Source organism: Sebastes fasciatus, chromosome 3 (assembly GCF_043250625.1).
Source record: "Sebastes fasciatus isolate fSebFas1 chromosome 3, fSebFas1.pri, whole genome shotgun sequence".
NCBI classification, from domain to species: domain Eukaryota; kingdom Metazoa; phylum Chordata; class Actinopteri; order Perciformes; family Sebastidae; genus Sebastes; species Sebastes fasciatus.
Window position 1 is genome coordinate 7,696,914 of NC_133797.1, and position 21,175 is coordinate 7,718,088.

General features: G+C 43.2%; 1 protein-coding gene across 1 annotated transcript in view; it reads left to right on the forward strand.

The window, feature by feature from the left end:
* The window catches only part of maml3 (mastermind-like transcriptional coactivator 3), a 139,994-nt gene that overhangs the window by 109,533 nt on the left and 9,286 nt on the right, over nucleotides 1-21,175 (forward strand). The window lies entirely within an intron of this gene.

The window sequence follows — 21,175 nt, forward strand, 5'->3', positions numbered from 1 at the left end:
TCCCTCCATACTCAGAGACTTAACCCCTCTCTTTCATTTCGCCCCCTTCACTCGTGCTCGGATCTGCCAGTAACCATTAGCTGCAGCGTGTCTCTGTGTGTGAATGTGTGTGTATGTGATCAGTAAACTAATGCTTTGTCGAGTGCCACGTTCCTGGCACGTGGCGTACCTCACAGCCAGAGTAAAATGTAGGAACTGCAAATGAGCTCTCGGCATAGGCAGAGACACACACACACTTCCTCACTTCCTCTTTAACATTTGTCTTTCCCTTTCTCTCACACACACAGAAACATAAAGCCGTATGTACGTTTTATGAACTTGTCAGCAGACACGTATACGTGTAAGTGCAGTTGTGCACAAACATACTGTACATATGCACTAACTGGGATCACAGGATTTTATTGGATATTTGCGCATGTGCTACCACTGAATTTGCTGAATTTACTGTTTAGCAGACCACAAAGGAGACAATAATTAGCTAGCTAGCGCATCCGCGGTTCCTCTGCCTCACTCCCCACCACTAGGAGACTAGTTCGCCGGTAGGAGAGCGGTTGACAGCTCCGTAGTCTCCTAGTAGCGAGGAAAGACGGGCGGACCGTTTAGACCTAGCGCTGCCGCTGGTCACCAGCCTGCTGTTCGGCTCATAGCATGATAGCATGGTGGAATTAGCTAGCTAACTAGCCAGCCGCTAAATTTAACAACTTTGCTTGCTTCATCCGCACTCTTGTCACAGCGTAGGAAAGCGCATCACACGCATCCAAGCCACTGTTGAGTCATTCGAGGAGCCAATAATCAAACGACATTTCCACCACATGACTTTTGTTTACAATTTCTAGACCATTTGAGTTTCGCCTTTGTGAACGCAAACCACAACACCAGTTGGAAAATCAAAACAATATATCATCTTCGCATTGGTTCGATTCGGGAACAGGACCTTTAGGTGTGAACCTGCCCTTAGAGAATGATCAATTGTAAAGAATATCACCACGAGGACTGTCAAAGTTAACGCAATAATAACGCGTTAACACAAATTTGTTTCTAACGCCACTAATTTCTTTAACGCTTTAACACAACTTGGGATTTTTAGATTGTAGTGGGTTCAGTTTTAAAGCTAGAGTGAAGATACTGGCATCATACTGGCATACTGAAATATAAGGAATCCATTGGTACCAACCGTGTCATACTAGCTTGTCGCAAAGGAGGCAAAATAATGCTCCAAACTTACGCCACATTTTGGCGAGGAAAAACTATCATGGCCATTTTCAAAGGGGTCCCTTGACCTCTGAGCTCAAGATATATGAATGAAAATGGGTTCTCTGGGTACCCACGAGTCTCCCCTTTACAAGGGGACTTAAGCTGAAGCACGCCCTCAACCCAACTTACCTGGGAGTGACACTTGACAGGACCCTATCCTTCAAGGAACACCTGAAAGGAACGGCAGCTAAGGTGAAGACTAGAAACAACCTGCTCTGTAAGCTCGCTGGCTCAAAATGGGGGGCAGCAGCCCCCACATTGCGCACCTCGGCACTGGCCCTTGCTTACTCTGCAGCAGAATACTGTGCCCCTGTTTGGTCCAGGTCACCCCATACACACCATGTGGACACCCAGCTCAACACAACCATGCGAATCATAAGCGGGACTATTCGTTCAACACCACTCCCCTGGCTCCCTGTCCTATCCAATATAACCCCCCCCACATATCCGGCGAGTAGCATCTACTCAAAGGATGCTTCAAAAGGTCGAAGACTCTCCCCATCTACCAATCCATGCAGACATCTGCAACCCACCCACTGCCCGTCTTCCATCTAGACGACCAATATGGAAGAATACCCCACCAGCCGACTTCACCACCCAATCAGCATGGGAAAAGGAATGGGAGTCCAAGGATGTCCCAAACAAACATCTGGTGTCAGACCCCACCCAACAGGTCCCTGGCACCAACCTGCCAAGGATACAGTGGTCAACTCTTAATAGATTCAGGTCCGGACATGGCCCCTGCTTGGCCAGCCTTCACAAATGGGGCAGCAGCCCAAGCCCATTGTGTGCCTGTGGAGAGGTGCAAACAATGGAACACATCATTGAAACTTGCCTGCTCCACAGTCTAAAAGGAGGGTTAGACACCCTCCATACAGCAGACCAGGAGGCAACTGCATGGCTCGAGGACTTTGCATTCGCTAAATAAAAATCCCCTTTACAGACATGCCCACTTTCTGATAATCACAAGCAGTTTGGGGCAAGTCATAGTCAAGTCAGCACACTGACACACTGACAGCTGTTGTTGCCTGTTGGGCTGCAGTTTGCCATGTCATGATTTGAGCGTACAGTATTTGTTATGCTAAATGCAGTACCTGTGAGGGTTTCTGGACAATATTTGTCATTGTTCTGTGTTGTTAATTGATTTCCAATAACAAATATATACATACATTTGTATAAAGCAGCATATTTTCCCACTCTCATGTTGATAAGAGTATTAAATACTTGATAAATCTCCCTTTAAGGTTCATTTTGAACAGAAAAAAACGTGTGATTAATTTGCGTTTAATCGCGATTAACTATTTGAATCGACTGACAGCCCTAATCACCACATTACCTAATGTAGGCTATATGAAAGAATGTCAAGCTATTAGCAGAAATGCCATTTTATGCTTAATTAGCCACACTGTTCTGTTTAAAATCAAACTTATGGTGAGAAATCCAAGGAAAGTTTCCGGGAAGTAATAATTTAAAAAAATCACACGAAAGCCAATTCATCCGTACCACACACACACACACACACACACACACACACACACACACACACACACACACACACACACACACACACACACACACACACATACACACACACACACACACACACTGTCTTTTCTAAGTAGCAATTATTAGAATACAGTCAGTGTTTAAAGATGACTTCCCCTCATTGACATGCCAGTGTGTGCATTATCTGCAGTGGTAAGAGCCTAAATGAGGCTTTTTAATTGTTAGTTTATGTAAAAGCTGCTGAATGCATGGGTAAACAGACGTCACAAGTTTATCCCCCGGGGTTTGCTCTTCTCTCTCTTTTTCTTTCTCACTTGATGGAGTGGTTTCAGATAACTTCAGACCCGCATCGCTGCCACCTCCTCACCCCTCCCTCTCTCCCTCCTCTCTCCTTCCGTTCGTCTCCGTTCATCCGTCTTTCCACGTCTCCCCCCCCGCTCGTCTTTGTAGCTCCCTCTCTTTTTTCCTTCCCACCTCGTCTTCCCTCTATCTTTCCCTCCCTCCCTCCTCCGGTCCCTCCCACCCGGGCCATCGGGGTAGTGTGAATCCTTTGGTAAACGTCTGTTGCCTTGCAGAGCTTGTCAGTAAAGCCAGAGCTAATTAGCGGAATCACAGAATAATTAGTTTTTCTTCTTGTCGTTTAATTCCCACCACCCTCCATCACCCCATCCCTCTCCTCCCACCTCGCCTTAGTTTTCTCTGCTGTCAACAGTCAACACTGTCACCGAGCTATACTGTCGCTGTCTGCATTTCTTTACTTTCTATCGCCATCTAAATATGTCACTTTCTCTTGATTTCTCTCTCTGAATCTCTCGATACGTCGCTTTCCTTCTCCTCTCTCTGTCTCTTTCTACATCTCGCAGTGCCTGTCTCCCTTCTACATCTGTCTCCTCTCTCCCCGTGGAGTGTTTTCCCGCCCACACCTTTTTTCTCTATTGAGGTTTCTCTTGCTGCTGTTGACTTAAACACATGGTCGAGCTTGTTTTCTCACTCCGTGCCTTCCTCCCACTCTGCTTCCATCTTCCCCTCCCTCTTCTTTCTCCCTCTCCGGCGCACTCTTGTTTGTCCCTATAGCCGGTGTTTGTTTACACATCTATTTCTCCCTCTAGGTTGGCCGACAGTCCACTCCTTCAAAAATGATTTCCCCTATATATCCCTCCCTCCCCTCCTCCTGCCGCTTCTCTTCATCTCCTCAGGGTGGCTGTTTGCTCCCTTCCTTTATCAACAGCTTTCCCTCCATCCCCCCCCTCGAGTCATTCCTCCACCCACCCTTCACTCGCTTCCCTCCCTCCCTCTTAACCACTCCTCAATTGCTCTTGTTTTGTAGTAATGATAAGGCGGAGGGAGGAAGGGGTCTCTGGTCACAACCGAGGTAATTGACTCTTTACAGCTCAGTTTTGTGCGGAGAGCGCTCCGGTTTAGTCTGGCTTAGCAGCCTCACTACCAGAGCCCCACAACGTGGTGTCAACCAGTGAAGGTCTGCCATTATCTACACAGGAAGACTTTCAAAGAAGTAATATGTTAGCATAAATGAACAGATGGATGCTCTTTGATGAGCAATTATGCGTCGACAGTCTGCTCATGCTTTGCTCTTACCATGCCATTTATCATTCATCAACACACATACTGTACACTGTGTGGGTTATGTGCCATAGTTAGTCATTTTGTAACACTTTTATATCAACAATGGATCAAGTGTTTAAGAGTAATGTAAAGGGGTTGCTTGTAGTAACATTTCGGTCACCTAATAATATTCGCATTCAGCTCCACCATCTCGTGTCATGTCTGGTTCCAAAAAAACAAGATCCAGACAGTCCACAAAACAATGGGTGACGTCACGTCCACTTCTTATATACAGTCTATGGTAGTGACGAACCCACAGGCGGTATCCCCACACTATTCAGTTCCCCTCACCGTTTAGCCTCTTTTAGCTCCTTGTTTTGGACTCATGGCCCCAAAATGTACTGTTATGGTTCACTCCCATCAACTGAATTTCCTGCCACAGAAAGCTGTTTGCAGCAAAAAAAAAAGCTAGGATATACCAACAGTACGCTACCTGCCCAGCCTCACACTAAGTTAGCAACTAGCTGGTGATATGTAGTAGAGCATTTAACAGCTTAAGTGCCAGAGCTATTTCTCTGGAGAGAATCAAGAACAAAAATAGATAACAGTTAAAAAGAATGAACTTTTGACTTGTATTTATCAGGTGAGAAGAAACACAATTTCAAATGAATAGTGAGTTGCTCCATGTCTGCTGGATGTGAGTGAAGTGTGATGCTGCTAGGCTAACGTTGTTGATATCAGTGCTGCAGGAAAAGACACAAGCTGCATTCCAAACTGCATACTATACTAGTTGTACGTACTGATTTGGCCAAAATGTAGCATGTAGTATGCAGTATGCAAACAAAAGCAAAATCTACAGTATGCTAAAAATACCTGAATGTCCTACTGATTTGGAAAAAGATCTCCAGTCTACCTCGCCTACTGTATCCCACAATGCAAAGCACTGGAACGGTACAGTCTATGGTACAGTAGCCAAAAACGGCATATTTTTTGTAGCTACTGTATTTCATCGTTAAATTCACTTCTGAACATTTGAGGGGGCAGTGAGATACTTGCTCAACAACATGACCCTTTTTAGCATTACTCTATTATTTGTAGGGATATCATCCCACTATTTCGTTGCTGTAACTGAGAAAAGCAATTTGAGTCAATTTTGTCGAGCAATGTTTTATATTTACCGCCTCCCTTCATTGATGATTTGTCTCACTTCACTATGAGCTGTTAGAATAAATAGTTTAAGGGTCGGTGGAGCTAAACCTGCAGTGTCTTATAAAGGAAACACACATTGGTCATAAGCAAAAAAAAAAAGAGTTGTATTTTTTGATAATATTACAATAATGGTTCGAATTCAGTTTTTTGTCAAGCGCTTTAAGACCTGGTTTAAAGGCTAAAGCCTAGCCTAGCATACTGCAAAATATATTGCTTTAAGTGTTTCATACATACACTGTGTAAGAGAGTTTCATACATACACATATGTACTGTATGCTGTATACTGTATACTGTATACTGTATGCTGTATACTGTATACTGTATACTGTATACTGTATACTGCCTACTGCCTACTGCGTTCGTCAGTAGTATGTAGTAGGCGTTTACAACCTAACAGTTCCACAGTCTGTTTTGAACTGACTTGCTTACTAGAACAGGTGTGACCTGACAAGCTGATCAATACTTTTCAGTATGGAGAACATCTTCAGCTGCAGTGAATGTGCTGGGTTGGTGTTGGAAGATATACCCCGCCTTACAGGTGTATAACAGGGAACACAGTGGACACCATATTGAAACAATATATTAGCTCTCAGCATCTTCAGTCTATTCGCACACCTACAGACACACACACACCATCACATAGCCATTTTGTTCAGTGTGCAACTGTACACCTCTCTCTCTCTCTCTCTCTCTCTCTCTCTCTCTCTCTCTCTCTCTCTCTCTCTCTCTCTCTCTCTCTCTCTCTCTCTCTCTCTCTCTCTCTCTCTCTCTCTCTTCCTCTCCCTCACCCTGTCCATCTGTTCTGCTGAGTCGTGCGATCAGGAGAGGGTCTATACATCACCTCTCCACCTCCCTTGGGACAATTCAGTGGAGGAGGGGAGGAAAAGGAACGGGGGAGAGATGGGCCTGGTGCTCTCTCTCTCTCTCTCTCTCTCTCTCTCTCTCTCTCACACTCACACACACACACACACACACACACACACACCAGCAGCAGCAGCTGTTAGCAATGACAGCAAATTGTTTTTCCTGCGCCTATTTGTGGTACACTACTGATTGGAAGGTCCTTTTCTCTCTCTGTGTTTGTGTGCAAGCTCAGTCACATCCATGCACACCCATGTCAGTCTGTCTGAGTGTGTGTGTGAGTTGGATTAGCGTTTTAGCTGCATTAGGAAGAGACCAACACTTAATTTAATGGAATTTCCATTTCCTACTTTTTGTGGTGTTATCCGACGAAGGATCGACGCACACACTCGTCGAGAGTCGCATAGACGGAGGAAAGAAAGAACGACGAAGAGAGGGAAAGAGAAAGCGAGAGATGAGGAAAGCAATAGAGAGGAACGGAGTGTGTGATTGATGAAGGGAGGGGTATCACCAAACAAGCAAGAGAGAAAGAGACAAACGGAGTGAAATAGAGAGAATTTGGAGAAACACACAGTAATGCACCGAATGTGGGAGGGAGGGAGGCAGACAGAGAGAGAGAGAGAGATGAGGAGAATGCAATAATGTGATAAAGCAGCTGAGGAATGGAGGTTTTTCTACACTCTGACGCTTTTAGTCCCATTTCTACTTTTTACGGCAGATTTCATCATATTACCAAAGGCCATTTTGGCTCTATTGTGGATAATAGGCTGCTGTGGAATTATTGCAGATGCTGGCTTAGATAATGGTCACTCTCTCTCTCTCTCTCTCTCTCTCTCTCTCTGTCTCCATATTTCTCTCCCTCGCTCCATCTCCCCTGCATTAGAGAGGGAGAGGTAAGGCAGAGGAGGTAAAGGAGGAGAGAGATTAATGGCATACAAAGATGGGCAAAGTCGGGGCCCGATGGAGATAGCTGAAGGTGTAGCGCCGAGAAAGGCAGCTAAATGTGTAAGACAAAAGGATAGGTTGTGTACTGTAGATAGCGGTTTGTGTGCGTGCTCAGACTGATTTGAGAATGTTTCCTCTTAATACAATAAGTGGACAAGAAAATTGGATTTATTCATCATTATATCTCTTCTCCAGAGCGAATAAACCGGCCAGCATTCTGCAGCAGATCAGAATCAGAATCAGGTTTTATTTCGCCAAGTATATACATAGTTTGACTCCGGTTTTATGCCACTCTCTTCAATGTACTTACACAGGCTAGAAATAACAGAATAAAAGAATACAATAAGAAAATAAAGATAAAATGTCTATATACAATTCAAGTGTTCAGAAGTTGTAACAATACAAATAGTGCAAAGAAAATAAATACTGGATGGATATACATGGACTGGGTGATTGTGTACAGTATGTACATGTGGAGATGTCTAACTACTGTGTGTACAGTGAGTAGGATCCATATTTACAGTGACATGTATGTACATATTATAGTATGTACATAAAGTGATACATGATATGTACATATTACAAAAAAATGTGCATTAAAGACTGTAAATTCTAATCTAAAAATGTGCATTAAAGGCTAAATTATAATATGAAAATGTGCATTTAAGACTGCAAATTATAATCTAAAAAAGTGCAAAAATGTTTATTAAATACTGTAAATTATAATCTAAAAATATGCATTAAAGACTGTAAATTATAATCTAAAAATGTGCATTAAAAACTAAATTATAATCTAAAAATGTGCATTTAAGACTGTAAATCATAATCTAAAAATGTGCATTTAAGACTGTAAATTATAATCTAAAAATGTGCATTAAAGACTGTAAATTATAATCTAAAAATGTGCATTAAAAACTGTAAATTATAATCTAAAAATTTGCATTTAAGACTGTAAATTATAATCTAAAAAGGTGCAAAAATGTGCATTAAAAACTGTAAATTATAATCTAAAAAATGTGCATTAAAGACTGTAAATTATAATCTAAAAAAGTGCCTTAAAGACTGTAAGAATTATAATCTATAACGGCAGCAGCGTATATCTGGTGTTAAAGGGTTATTGACAGTGTACGACTGATTACTGTATGTAAGATGTATTCCTGAAGGTCTGCAATATGTTTAAAAAAACAACCACAGGTCTATATATATGCGTACAGTATAGAGTGTATATAAGCCCGCTGCTACACCGGACTATCTCACTGGAATATGGTAGGATAGAGGGAAAGGTGGGGGGTGGAGAAATCAAGATGGAGGTAGGGCGAAGACGATGGAAGCGGAAGGGAGTCGGATGATGTGAAGACGTGAGGGAGAGGGGGAGGGAAAAGGAGGAGAGGAAAGAGCGCCTGAAGAAATGCAGGAAGAGAGAGAGAGAGATGGAGAGGAGGAATGGCAGGGGGGACAGAGAGAACGGAAGGGAAGGGGGAGCCTATTGCCCCGAGACTACAGCAGAGAGAGAAAAAGAGAGTGAAAAGAGAGGGGGAGAGCAAAAGAGTGATAGCCTTACAGCAGCACCTAATGGCTTCTCTGGAGAGAGGGAGGGAGCGGAGAGGAGGAGAAGGAATAATGAGGGGGCTATGACAGAGGCAGAGATAGATTTAGAGAGGTAGATGGAGGGACAGACAAAGAGAGGTGGAGGTTATACGGCCGTTCGGTAAAGATGGAGTCAAGGAAAACAGGAGGAGAGAGTGAGAGAGAGGGAAATGAAAGGGAGGGGGTGAAGACGAGGGAGCAGAATGATAGCTGTCGAGGCAGGGATGGATCCAGACGTTAAATGAGCTACGGCGAGAATAAAGACGGATGAGCGTGGATGTAGAAAAACAAATCTGAAACAGGTAGAAAAACAAATGAAAGCGGGGGTGAAGGAGGAGGAGGAGGAGAGAGAGAGAAGCGCTGTTGGGCGAATGAGGCAGGCGAGAAGAGGAAGGATCAGCCCTTCGGGTGAACAAAGAAGGAGGGAATAAATGGAAGATGGATGGAGTGGAAGGGTGGACAGAGAACAAGGGAGGAAGGGCGGCGAGGGGCAGAGGAGTGGCTAGATGGAGGGATCTGAGAAAAGATAGAGATGAGTGAGAGATCGGTGGAGGAAAGGGAAAGAGATTGAATGAGATGAGGAGGAGAAGGAGGGATAGATTGAGTGAGAGCAAAAAGGAAGACAGGAAGACAGGAGCACAGGGCGCGTGGTGAGACAGTGACGGAGGAAATTGAAGAGGAGGTTAATCAGAGAGATGGAGGATGGCCGGATGGATAAAAAGGCAGTTTACTGTCACAACGAGAGCGAGGGAGGGGGGTGAACAGACGATCGACGGATGTGCGGAACGTATCTTTACCTCCGTTAAGAGCCGTGTTATAGCGCCGATCGCAGCTGTGAATAACTCAAACCCTCTAGTTGGGAATTCTCTCTGGGAAGAGCCCGAATGTGATAACCTCACAGTCCCACACAACAGGACACACTCACCTCACTGTTTGATTTCCTCTCGCTCTCTCTGTTTATTGCCACCTCTAGCTACAAGCTTCATATATTACCCTCAATACACATATATGTGCGCACAGTAGTAATAAAGGAGGTTATGATATGAAAGCGCACAGGACCGGAGAGAGTGATAGAGAGAGAAGAAGAGAAGAGAAAGAGCAGTCCACCTGCTGCGGCTGGAAGTTGTCACTCAAATGTACCATTCTCAGCCGCCATGATTAGATTACATAGAAACACACACACACACACACTATCCTCCCGTTTTGTAATACACACATTTACATCCCTCACTCACACACTCTCCCAGACATGGCCTCTCTCTTTCCCGTGTGCGCACGTGTGTCTTTAAGGTCTCCATGGCGACCGTTTCCAGGGTGATTTACTATAGCACCTGGTCCCTCTCAGGGTGGTACACTCGTCTGCTCGCCACAATCACTCCCCGGCCACCAATGATCTCATCCCTTTGCACCGCTCGCACTCCCTTCTCCTCGCTTGTTGTCACGAGCTTGATTTACTCCTGTCTTCTGTCCTCTCGCCGCTCGTCATATTCCGCTGTCTGCGACCGTTTATCCACCTCAGTAATGATGTTCATAAGAGGGAACTTCTTGAAAGCAAAAGCAACTCTTTAGAATAGAGTGTAATCTGCTACACAGAGTCCAAACAAACAACGGTGAAAAGTAGGGCTGAAACTATTTGTGGATTTAATGATGAAACTGTTATATAGTGTCAATAACGCTGTAACACCAAACATCCACTGAACTTCACTGTACCTGTGAATCATATTTTTTTAGGGCTGTCAATCATTTAAAATATTTGATCATGATGAATCGCATGATTTTGTCAAGTATTTAATACTCAAATGTGTTTGCTTTATGCAAATGTATGTTTATATTTATTATTGGAAATCAATTAACAACACAAAACAATGACAAATATTGTCCAGAAACCCTCACAGGTACTGCATTTAGCATAAAACATATGCTCAAATCATAACATGGTAAACTGCAACCCAACAGGCAACAACAGCTGTCAGTGTGTCAGTGTGCTGACTTGACTATGACTTGCCCCAAACTGCATGTGATTATCATAAAGTGGGCATGTCTGTAAAGGGGAGACTCGTGGGTACCCACAGAACCCATTTTCATTCACATATCTTGAGGTCAGAGGTCAAGCTTTGAAAATGACCATGCCAGTTTTTCCTCGACAAAATTTTGCGTACGTTTGGAGCGTTATTTAGCCTCCTTTGCAACAAGCTAGTATGACATGGTTGGTACCAATGGATTCCTTAGGTTTCATATGATGCCAGTATCTTCACTCTAGCTTTACAACCGATCCTGCTACAACCTCTGAAAGTTTGGCACAAACATCCACTTGGACTTAAGGATGACCTTATTAGAATTTGGTGGTCAAAGGTCAAGGTCACTGTGACCTCAAAATAGAAGTTTTTGGCCATAACTCAAGAATTAATTTGCTAATTATGACAATTTCAGACAAATGTCTAACAGGATAAAATGATTAAAGTGATGACATTTTGGACAGACATGGATTTAAATTGCAACTTCAAGGCGGTAATTCAAATTTTTAACATGTAAATTTAATCACTGTCAATATGGATATAAGCACACTGTACACTGCTAATTCAACTACCTCATCATGTATATAAAGCAACCTGTTACATTGATAATCCCATATTCATTCCAGCACCCTTTGCATCGTCTCACTGTCTACAAATGTCATTATGTTGTATACTGCATGCTAGCATCGTATGAAACTAGAAAACCTAAGGAATCCATTGGTATCAACCATGTCATACTAGCTTGTCACAAAGGAGGCTAAATAACGCTCCAAACTTTTGCTAAATTTTGGCGAGGAAAAACTGTCATGGCCATTTTCAAAGGGGTCCCTTGACCTTTGACCTCAAGATATGTGAATGTAAATGGGTTCTCTGGGTACCCACGAGTCTCCCCTTTACAGACATGCCCACTTTATGATAATCACATGCAGTTTGGGGCAAGTCATAGTCAAGTCAGCACACTGACACACTGACAGCTGTTGTTGCCTGTTGGGCTGCAGTTTGCCATGTTATGATTTGAGCATATTTCTTTTATGCTAAATGCAGTACCTGTGAGGGTTTCTGGACAATATCTGTCATTGTTATGTGTTGTTAATTGATTTCCAATAATAAATATATACCAACATTTGCATTTAGCAAGAACGTTTGCCCACTCCCATGTTGATAAGAGTCTTAAATACTTGACAAATCTCCCTTTAAGGTACATTTTGAACAGATAAAAAATGTGCGAACAATTTGCGATTAATCACTATTAACTATGGACAATGTTGATCGCGATTAATTGCAATTAAATATTTTAATCGATTGACAGCTCTAATTTATATTTGTACATAGTAGTCAATGTTCATGTTTACCTCGTTCAGATCTGTTGTCCGCGTATTTAGCTGTTCTATTTCTGTGCTTTGTAGTACGAAAACCGGAGTCAGATTCCACACACTTACTATGCCAATAAAGATGAAGCTGATTCTGATTAGTTGATCGGAAGAAAATTAATCCACACAATTTAGTCAGTAAATCCTCTTTTGAGTCGAAGACTCTTCAATACACTAAACGTAGACATAGTGGTGCTTTGAGCTAAATGCTAACATCAGCACGCTAACTAACATGCTCAGGGTCTGATAGCGCTAACATGCAGATGTTTAGCAGGTGTAATGCCTACTGTGTTCACCAACACTTGCTAACTTCCTAAACACAAAGTAATGGGAATCAGTTTTGCAGGTAGTTGGTCTTAAAAATATTGGACGGATTGAAATTTTGAATCAGGACCTATCAAGGGACAACTTAGTTTTGTGTCATTAGTCTATAGAGTAAATATCAAAGGCTTACTGTGTCAGTAACTGTAAAGACAAACATGGATGAATTGTAATTTAAAGAATGCCATGCTACACGATTGCAAACAAGCATGAACTGATATTCCAGGCACTGTGCTGTCTGTGGGTGGCATCCTGTGTGAGTGTATGTGTGTGTGTGTGTGTGAGTGTGTAGAGAGAAATGCCTTGGTTAAGCACAGTGCCTCTCTCCACACAGCATTCATGCTGCAGGGATTCATTTACTTAAATTGATCCACTCCTGCATGCCTACATGCATTTCACAGCATCCCTGCATGACAACGTGTTTGTTCAGTTATGGTTAAAGGATGATCCCAAAAAAACCTGTCAGCCCACTGTTTTGGAGTCTGTGAGGAGATTGTTGGGGTTTTTTTGCAAAAAGTGAAGGGTTGTGTGTATTTCACTTTGGCATTGCCCCTTAAATTATATATTTTTTGTGGGATGTGTGCGTGTGCAGATTCCGAAGATTCAGAAATAGGCCAGTTAGGGTTTAGAGCAGAGAGATGTTAAGAGATTAAACAGACCTCTGTGGGGAGCAAGACTCCTCTCCAGCAGTTTAAATTTAACTCTCTTCAGGGACAAACGGAGTAAGTGTGTGTGTGCGAGTGTGTTTGAGGGGGTGGGGTTAGGGTAGGTGGGTGGATGTGTTCTACACAACTGGTGGCGAAGAATGAAACCACTGGCTTATTACTTCTCGCTATCCGTGTTACTCTATGTGTGTGTGTGTGTGTGTGTGTGTGTGTGTGTGTACTTGTACAGCTATCTTTGTGAGGACCAATTTGAGTTTAAGACCTTCAGTGAGGAAATATTTGTAAAGTGAGGACATTTTGGCTGGTCCTCACCTTCGGACAGACCTTCAGATGCCTGTTTGAGGGTTCAGGCTTGTTTATAAGGTTCAGGTTAATGTTAGGGTAAGGGTTGGTCTCAGGCATTTAGTTGTGATAGTTAAGGTAAGGGGCTAGGGAATGCATTATGTCAATGAGTGTCCTCACAAAGATAGAAGTACACGGCTGTGTGTATGAAGGTGTGTGTTTGTGTGTGTGTGTAGGTGTCAAAGTGATGTCTTCTTTACCTTTGGCGCTGTGGGGATAGTTTGATACTGTGAGGTCTGGCTCTGCCATCTGCTCGGGGTTAGTGTGTGCGCATGTGTTTTGTACGTACATGTGTCGTTGCGGTTGCATGTCAGGTGCTGCATAATACTTGTGTTTTAACCATGCGCTCTAATACACAATTTATTTTTCCTTCATGGCAAATACTTTATTCCTCAACTTCACATCTGCCATGTTAAGCAGAGAGAAACTGAAAACATATGCATGTCCTGTCCTCCTATAAGGTGACTTAAAGCCTTACAGTGATACACACATGCACATAAACATTGTATATAGGCAGTGTCTCGGTCATCTGTGTAAGACATCAAGTAGTGGATTAGTTAGCTCTGCTAGCAGCCCATCTCTACTCTATCAGTTGTTAACCTACAATGAGGAGCAGGTTGAGTGTGATGCTTCAGGACTCTTGACTATAGACCTTTTCAAACTTGACAGCATAAACATTCTAAATGGGCTGCTTAGTATCAAAGAACGTATATTGATAAGAAGTGAAAGTCAATTAGTCGTTCCATTGCAACGTCAGCGCCCAGCAACAGAGCTACACCTCTGCCATTTTGGACTGAAAGTGACTACCGGACGCCAGTAAAACATCCACCTACAAAGTGCCATACAAAATTATTTCTGTTCTGAGGTTGTCAAAATTAGAATTGCTCATGTACAACAAATAAATAATCATAATAACATACTTACTGGATAATTCATACAAAAGACTGGATATAAAACTATTTAAAAGTTAACTAAATATTCAGCTTCAAGCCTTATTTGTTGGCGTTTAGCCTTTCAATAACAACATTTTCACTGCAGTCAAAAACCCCCAAATTTGCCCTCCCGCTTGACACACACAAATAGAGGACCCGCCTGTATTAACAGGGCGGTCTAGCAGCAACCTAACCTTTTTTAACCGCAATAACAAAAAATCTGTTTTGGCTGTAACACTATTATAGTAAATGAATTAAGTCGTTACAAAAATAAATTATCATATTATGTATTTAGATTTGCTTGGCAAATCCGTCAAGATGGCATCACTTTATTTATGTTGACGAAACTGACGAGTTCTATTCATTAAAGAAAGTTGCTTTAATAAAAAAAAGACCAACTCATTTAAAACACTGAATCACTTTATTCAAATTGAGGATTTTGTTCGAGGATTTGTAATGTTTTTTTTAGGGTGACGTCATTGGGGGGGCTCAGCTTTTCTTAGATAGAAGTAGGGGGGGCTGCAAGGAAAAAAGGTTGGGAACCACTGCTGTAGATTGTGTATTATATCATCTACAATAACTCCAGTACTGTATACTGCACCGGCATGCATTGACAAAAATAACTATGACAGCCTTTATATTTGTCTTTCTATTCGTCCTACATACATCAATACTTGCTATCTACACATCCATTGATTCAGGCTGGATGTGAATGCAAAAACTCCACTCCAGCAGACACCTTCTGTGAGGCGTCCGGTCCGATTATCGCCGCCGTCTCTTACAGATTTTTGATTTGCATATTTCTGCAGACGTTACCAGAGGGGTCGGGGTGCAAGGTCAACCAGTGTGGAGCTCAAGGACATTCAGACATTGATGAGCGCTGGCTGTGAAAGAGATGTGACTCTGTGACCTTCAAGCTTTAACTCACTCCATGCATCTGTACCACACACACCATCAGCTGCTGCAACATCAGGCAGATGTACTTCCTGTTCACTTTCTCAGTCTGATTGCAGTTGTGGTCTGCGTAAGAGTCTAATGAAGCATCTCCTCATCTATCCAGCCCTCACTCTCTGTTTCCTCTCTGCTCTTCACACTCCCTCCCTTCCTTCTCTTACACAAGTGGGTGACAGATGTGAGCCACTCTGGAGAGCACACAGACACCCAGCACTCTGCTGCCAGGCGCCGCTGCTCTTACAGGCTGTGTGTGTGTGTGTGTGTGTGTGTGTGCGTGTGCGTGTGCGTGTGCGTGTGCGTGTGCGTGTGCGTGTGTGTGTGTGTGTGTTATTTCATAGTAGCAAGTGCAGCCTTTAATCTCGTCGCTGTGTGGTCACCATGGGATGAGGTGATTTAATCCCGACTGGAGAGTGTATGATCGTAGTGTGCGTACATCAGACCGGCAATACGTCATTCAGAGTAGGCTCTCATGACCACGCCCCCTTTTAGGGGAAAACAATCCCGTGTCCTTCATAGATGGGAACAGAGTAAACAGAGGAAGTTGAAACATGTCTCCAAACTTCTACTTTAAACTAACCGGTAGTAGTTCTTAATAACGCTATGCCGAAGAGTTGTGCTGTGTAGTTGGTTGCACCAACAATAAATCCAAAAACGCTGATCTCTGATTTGATCCCCTGCCGTGTCCTAAAAAAGATATACTAGAGTGGCTTTATGTCTCCAAGTTATAGACCAAAGTGCTCACTTTTGAGGGAAAGAAACTTGTTGTCACCGGAGAGAAAATGACGAAAAGCTGTTTTGTAGCGGGTTAACCGAGGCTTTCACACTGAGATTTGAGGCACATACAATACGTGAATATTCACTGTCAGTGTGGTAAATGATTGAGGTTAACTTGAGTGGGAGGCTGCTGCAGTAATACAGTCATACATTAATGTTATAGCAGCATCAGCGTCGTCTCCAACTAAATCTCAGCCTATAGATCAAACAGTTGGCTATTAACACGTTGGTTATTTACAGACAACACTTAGCCTGACGTGATTCAATCAAATATGTAGAGATGTCTGGATAAGCAATATCTGACCACTGTGTTGGACGGGGGAAGACTGAAGGGACATGACGGCGGTCAACCTCCATTTATTAAGGTATCACGAACGCTCAGGTTCAGGCAAGATTGCAAAATAATTATTAGACATGTATATAAAACACGTTTGTTTAACAGAGTAAGTTATGCGTATTTGCAAATCGCCCTTTATTTTTGTGGATGTGACTTTACACAACACAAATACAAAAATACGTGTTTGTGGCTAGTGAAATATTTGGAAATCATGGTACACATTTGTGGATTGTCTTCTGTGGATTACAACTAATAAAGTCCAATTAAAAACTTCAATATAACAAGAGATGAATGCATAAGAACATGTCAAAATTACAATCAAAACATACGACAAATTGCTTTTTGCAAAGTACCCGTATGTCCCGTTCTGATGTATGGCAGATACACCTTTAAACACACACATACATTGAGTACAGTAGACACACATTCCTGCTCCGTGAGACATAGGGATGAAATGGATAATCCACCCCTCTCTCCCCCCACTCTCTCTCTCACTTACACACATGCACACACACATTTCCGCTCACTTCACGTGTAATGTAATCACCTGGGCTCTCCATGCTTCCTAACTCAATAACGCTGACAGCCTCCACCACACACACATGCACACACAGACACACACACACACACACACACACACACAAACAAACACGCACATCCTCCGGAACAACCTGTGATACATTCACCTCTCCTTTCATTTCATCCGCTCTGGTCCTTCCTACTACAAGCTGATCTTATCCAACACAGTCTCACAATTTTATTTAGTTTACATAGACACAAATTTCCCTTTTTTTTCATGACGCTAAGCACGACTTTCAACAACGTATTTTTTGTGCGTTTTCCTACAAATGTCCAGCAACACGTGATGCACTCGTCAATTTCCGCTCCAGTCTTTTCAAAATAAAAGTAAGGCTTAGGAAAAGATCAACTTGGTTAGGCTTAGGCAACAAACTACTTAGTTGGGTTTAGGAAAATATTGCGGTTTGGGCTGAAATAACATCGGAAGTGGCTTATCTTAAGTACGGAAGTTACGTGACGAAAACTATTTAGTTAGCTTTAGGAAAAGATCATGGTTTGAGTTAAAATAACTCCGGAATTGCCGATTGACAAATAAATCAACTTTGACTTGTAGTTTCACACGGAACACGAACAGCGGTCTCCTGGGCGAAAGTCCGATGTTTTTTGACCTTCACATTCATCCTGATCTCCTCCCCTACGTGGCGTTCGCCGCTCTTTATACTTCCCGGTTCACAAATCCATGGTTTACATACGAATTGATTTCGTGCTGACCATCACAAAAAGAAAAATCTGAAAATTGGTGTCTATGTTCACAGATCAATACATTAAATTTCATGACTATTTCACGAACTGCTGTGCAACTGGGCTGCCTATTTGCAACTTATAGTAGCTGTCGCAGTTTCAAACTATTCATCCTGTAGTTAGGAGCTAACCATTGAGTCTCATTAGCCGCTGACCCATTTCTGCTGAAGAGCACAGAGTTCGGGGACTAACTCGAGCCGGTCCAAGATGCCAGAATGAAGCGTCTGGGGGAGCGGATGGAGCAAACAGAGGCAAAGACAGACAGAGTTGGATCGACGGGGCTACAAGAGACAGACATAGTGTGGATGCTCTCTTTCGGAGAAGGGAAGACGGCGAGAATGGAAGATGTGCTGATTAACAGAGAAAGAAGAGGTTGAAAGTAAAATTGTAGGATGAATGTGAGTGTGTTTGTGGAGGGTGACCAGGCGCGGCGGCCATAACCGCTCCTCCGAGCGCCATCTGCTCCTCGCCGCAGCAACTGTTGCCAGGGTACCTGCTCTCCTCCCCTCTATCCCACCTTTTACTCCTCCTCTTTTGGCTCGTCACCTCCTCGTTTCCTTCCCGAAAAAAGATCGGATCTCCTCTCCTTTTCCTCATCACGCCTTCCCTCTTTCCTCACACATGTTCTTCTCTCTTTCCTTCAATTCATTTGAGGATCTATTCAATAAGCTTTATTGGCATGACATTCAATTCAGTGTATATTAACAAAGCTTCAGCGAGGTACTATTAACATCGAAATACTACTGCTAATTCATCTTTTCCCTCATGTGCCTCTCTCATTTAGCATGTCTTTATTTAACAGCGTAAACATACTTTCTGTCATTTCTTCATCTAACTGCTAATGTGCTGCTACTGCCACTTCTCCCCTGCATCACACATACGCACCACCTCCACCAAAAAATCTTTAATTCTCTGAGACTTTTCCTCTCCTCCTTCCTTTGAAATCCATCTCTCTTCCGTTCCTTCGTTCCCTGGCAATTGTGCGGACATGACTCAGGGCCCCCTGTCTACGGAGAGAAAGAGAGAGAACCGGAGGAAGAGTGGAGAAAGGAGATGATGGCGGGGTGTTTAGAGAGAAGGGAAGAAAAAAGAGGCAGAGTGAGTGGGGGAGAGGGAGAGATCGTAGATCAGAACCGTCATGATTGAGCCATCTGCTGAGAGGAGGCCAGTGAGACTCAAACACACATACACACACACATCCGTGCTTAAAGATCACCACTGCCACCCGTTGGTCATTTTCTGACACTACGCCTCCTCTTTCCCCCTCTCTGCTCCTCTCTTACTGCCCTGCTGCCATCCGGCAGGAACATGCCAACCGGAGATGAGACACGTAGCTCTGAACATCGATCAGTCTGGTCTGGCTGTCTGGTGAGCCAGTCTTAAGCAGACGATTCTGTTTGCTCCACGGGGTTTTTTTGTGCTCTAATATATGAGGTTTATCTCCACCTAACTCCTTTCTAAGAAAAGCGGAGCCTCAATGCGGATTATGAGGCTTTGGCTCTTTCAAAACATATTGAGTATAGTGATGTGCTACAGACTCTTGCCAATGCTACGGCGCTGCTGTAATCCTGCCTTTGCTGTTTCATTCTTGCCCCGCAGTTAAATGTGATTTGTTGTACACTGTGTGTGTGTGTGTGGGTGGTTGTGTGTTGTTGCATTTTTATGTGTGCAAACACTCTTTACTGGCCTGAATCGTTCTCCTCTCAGGCCTTTCCCCTCTCTTACTGCCGGCGGGCCCAAACGATGTCCACTCGCGTTCAGCGGTCTAACCTTTTAATAGATTCATAAACGCTCCCCTCCCATTGGCCAGAGCAGGCCATTTCATCCTATTAGAGATTAGCATACGGCTGAGTGGAGGAGGAAGTGCTCTTTATATGCTAATGAGGAGATAATGTATGCAGCGAGGACCAACCGATGCCCCATTGGGAGGACTCAGGGTGGCCCGGCGAGCTGAATCTTGAGGCAGTCTTGCCTTTATCTTGTATTTCACTCTCATTCACACACACTGCTGGATTGTGAGCTATCATACAACATAATGGCTGACTACGGTTTTATGCCTAAAACAGACTGTGCAAAGGTGTCACTGTAGATGGCTACAATGTTGGGAGTGTACTGAATATGCATTCTTTCTGTACCTGATGTAATTGTGCGACATTGACTTGTGTTAAAGAGCAGTACCAATGGTTCATTGGTTTTACCTTTTAGCTGTACAAACATTCAAATAGACTGTAAAGCAATAGTTCAACATTTTTGGCAAATACACTTATTTGCTTTCTTGCTGAAAGTTAAATGAGAAAACCAATACCACTGTTATATCTGTGAGGTAAATATGAAGCTATTGCTAGCAGTCACGTAGCTTAGCTTAGCACAGTGATTGGAAACAGAAGGAAAAGGGCTAGCCTGGCTCCGTCTGAAGATAACACAAATGGCCTAAATGTGTTAGATCTCATTTGTTCAATCCATAACCCCAATCTCTCTAAACCAAAGTGTGAAAATGACAATTAACCATTTTATGAAGGGGGGGGTTTATGTACCAGACTACTTCTCAACTGGGAGCAGTTTCCAGGCCATCAGCGAAGACTCAAGGAAGCTGTAGATATAACATGATACGTGTTCATTAGTGACCTTTAGAGGTGCAAGTCGGTGGATTTTGTTACCTTTGGACAGAGCTTGGCTAGCTGTTTCACCCTGTTTCCAGTCACTATGCTAAGCTAAGCTAACCAGCTGTTGGTTATAGCCTCATTGGCTGGACGACAGAGGGCCAGCCCTACAAACGCAAAAGTCTGTCACTGAGTGATGAAGTTACTTGATTGGTCAGCCGAGTAATGGAGTTTCCTTATTGGCCGTTGCTCTTTCAAAATGAAAAGGTGGGAACAGTCCTTTATGCAAATGAGCCTGACCAGCGCGACGCATCTGGCTCACGAAGCTTGGACCAAGCTGTGAAAGATGGGGATCTAGTTCTAAAATGAAACAAGATTCAGCAGTGGCATAGCCTATTTCTTGCTTTAAATGTTTTCAGAAGTAGATTTTGGTGGATTGTTTAGATGGAATAAGTAAGTAAAAAGTTTACGAGCAGGCCGCCATGTTGTTTCCTGTTTGAAACGGCAAGCAGAAAACCAGGGACCAATCAGGTGCATTCAACGATAGGATACGTCACCGCTTGAACGGCCAGTTGAGTCAAAGAGTGGAGAAGCAAAAAGACGAAAGTCCAGTGTTTTTT